A 3,073-nucleotide genomic window follows, 5' to 3' on the forward strand; every position below is an offset into this window, starting at 1 on the left:
ATTGGGTATCGAATATTGTTCCAATTAACAAGAAACAGGGAACAATAAGAATATGTATCGACTATAGGGATATTAATCGTGCTTGTCCGAAAGACAACTATCCCACGCCCTATATCGATCAAATAATTGATGATTGTGCCGGCAGTGAAATATTTTCCTTTATGGACGGTTTTTCCGGTTACAATCAAATCAATATTCTACCTGCCGATCAACCAAAAACGGCTTTCATTTGTCCTTGGGGGACATTTGCTTACTGCAAATTACCTTTTGGACTTAAGAATGCTGGAGCCACTTTTCAAAGAGCAATGTCTTATGCGTTTCATGACATCAAACACATTGTGCAACCGTATCTCGATGATTTGCCTGCTCATTCTTTACATCGAGCTGACCACCTCGTCCATTTACGAGCCATTTTCATGAGGTGTAGGCATTATCGTATTCGGTTGAACCCACAAAAATGTGTCTTCTGCATAGAAGTGGGCCGATTGCTAGGATTTGTAGTTTCAAAAGCCGGTATTCGCGTCGATCCCTCGAAGGTAGAAGCTATCATCAAATTGCCTCCTCCTTCGAGTCTTTGCCAACTCCAAAGTTTGCAGGGGAAAGTAAACTTTTTACGTCGATTCATTCCTAACTATGCCGAGGTTACAAAGGGTTTCACCCGGTTGTTGAAACAAAACCCTCAATTCTCTTGGGATGAGATAGCTCAGAAATCTTTTGATGCACTCAAGCACGCATTGACCCATGCACCGTTGCTGCATCCTCCCAACCACAACCAGGATTACTTTTTGTATCTTGTCGCCTCCCACTCCACCATTGGAATGGTCTTAGTTCAGGAAGATGAATTCGGAACGGAACATGTGATATATTACCTTAGTCGGACGTTAAATCCAACCGAGCTAAAGTACTCACATGTGGAAAAGTTGTCACTGGCAGTCGTTCAAGCTGTCCAGCGTTTCCGTCACTACTTTCTACTCCGTAAAACTACAGTGATTTCGGATTGCAACCCTATGATCTATATTTTGACTAAACAACTACTAGGGGGCAAGTACTCCAAATGGATCGCTATCCTGCAGGAGTTCGACTTGGAGTTCGAGAAATCCAAGTCTAAGAAATCCTTAGTCTTTGCCGAGTTAATGTGTGATTTCCCGCGTGCTGACACGGAAACAGTGGCAGAGGAGCCCATTGTGGATGAATCTTTGTTTCTTATCAGCACTTTAGATCCGTGGTATGGGGATATAATCGTCTATCTCCAGACCCAATCCTTTCGGCCCGAAATTTCAAAGTCGGAGCGTCGGAAAATTCGATTCCAGTCCCAACAATACAAAATTATTGGAGATACTCTTTATCGTCGTGGGGCGGATTTGGTTTTTCGACGTTGCTTAACTCACGAGGAAGCTGAAAGGGTTTTGAATGACTGTCACTCTGGAGCGTGTGGCGGTCATATGTCTGGGTATGCCACAGCCCAAAAGATATTGCGCGCTAGCTATTTCTGGCCGTCCTTGTTTAAAGACTGTATTATTGCGGTCCGAAAATGCCACAACTGTCAAGTGTTTGATCGAAAGATGCGCGCCACCTGCTCCTCTCCACCCTATAATTGCCGTTGGTCCTTTCGCCAAATGGGGTATCGACTTTATTACATGTAACCCTCACTCGGCCGGGGGGCATGCGTATATCATCCTTGCGGTTGATTATTTTACTAAGTGGGCCGAGGCGATGCCTACATTCGAGGCAGATGGCAAGACAACTGCAATTTTCGTATTCAATCACATTATTGCTAGGTTTGGTGTCCCACAAGCGATAATCACTGACCATGGGCGGAATTTTTGAAACATTATGATGACAGAACTTACAGGCCAGCTTGGTTTACGTCACGATAGTTCTACTCCTTATTATCCCCAAGCGAATGGTCTGGTTGAGTCCATCAACAAAGTTTTAGTTATCATGATCCGACGAATCATTGGTATTCATCGGTCAAATTGGCACAACATGTTATTTTCAGTGCTTTGGGCGTACCGAACCTCAGTGAAAACATCAACATGGTTCACTCCTTTCCAACTAGTTTATGGTTTGGAAGCTGTGTTGCCCATTGAATGCGAAATCCCGTCACTGCAAATGGCCATCGAATTACTCCCAGCTACTTCCAAAGAGGAGAAGCGTTTATTATACGTATATAAATTAGATGAGACTCGACGTGATGCTGCATTGGCAATCGAGACTCACGCAAAACGTATGAAATCTCAGTATGATCGGAATGTGACCCCTCGAAATTTTTCGGAAGGAGACCTAGTGTTGTTATATGATCAAGCTAATGATAAACTAGGTGCTGGAAAATTCGTTCCTATGTGGCATGGGCCCTATATTGTCAAGCGAAAGCTAGCAAAAGGGGCCTATGAGCTGGTAGACTTTGACGGGGACTCTTTGGGTAAACCCAGAAATGGGCTTCACCTAAAGAGGTATTATGCTTAAATGATGGGTATGGAGATTTTAGTTAGGTTAAGTTTTTCTTTCTAGCTGGTGTGTTTGTTAGTTTAGACAGTGTGCTTAGCTTAGAGAGTGTGTTTTTCGTCGTTATTCTGACTTATCTTGGTTTTACTCTTGATATTGCAGATGTCGACGCCTCTCCAAACGTACATTGGATTCACTGATGGTGCTTGTCGTAGTACACGGAATATCTCTTCCGCAGCCTGGGTTATCTATTCGCCCTCTGACGAGTTAGTTTCTATGCATGGGGTGAGCCTCGGTCAAACAACAAACAACATTGCAGAATACAGTGCAGTGATTGAGTTATTATCTGAATCTATTTCATTTGGGATTCGGAGTTTGATAGTGAGGTTAGATTCTGAACTTGTTGTATTACAGCTTAATAGAGTCTATGCCATTAGAAATCCAGTGTTATTAAGATTGTTTTTGAGAGTGCGTCTCTTGGAACGTGAATTTGATTACATTGAATATCAGCATATTCCAAGGTCTTTAAATACATTAGCAGATGCAATTGCTTCTCGAATGTTAAATAGACATTTTCAATAATCATACATGTAAATTTACAAGCATTTCATCACACATGTTTAACAAA

Source organism: Pinus tabuliformis, chromosome 9 (genome assembly GCF_031772625.1).
Source record: "Pinus tabuliformis cultivar Carrire ecotype Pingquan chromosome 9, CPIR1, whole genome shotgun sequence".
Taxonomy (NCBI): domain Eukaryota; kingdom Viridiplantae; phylum Streptophyta; class Pinopsida; order Pinales; family Pinaceae; genus Pinus; species Pinus tabuliformis.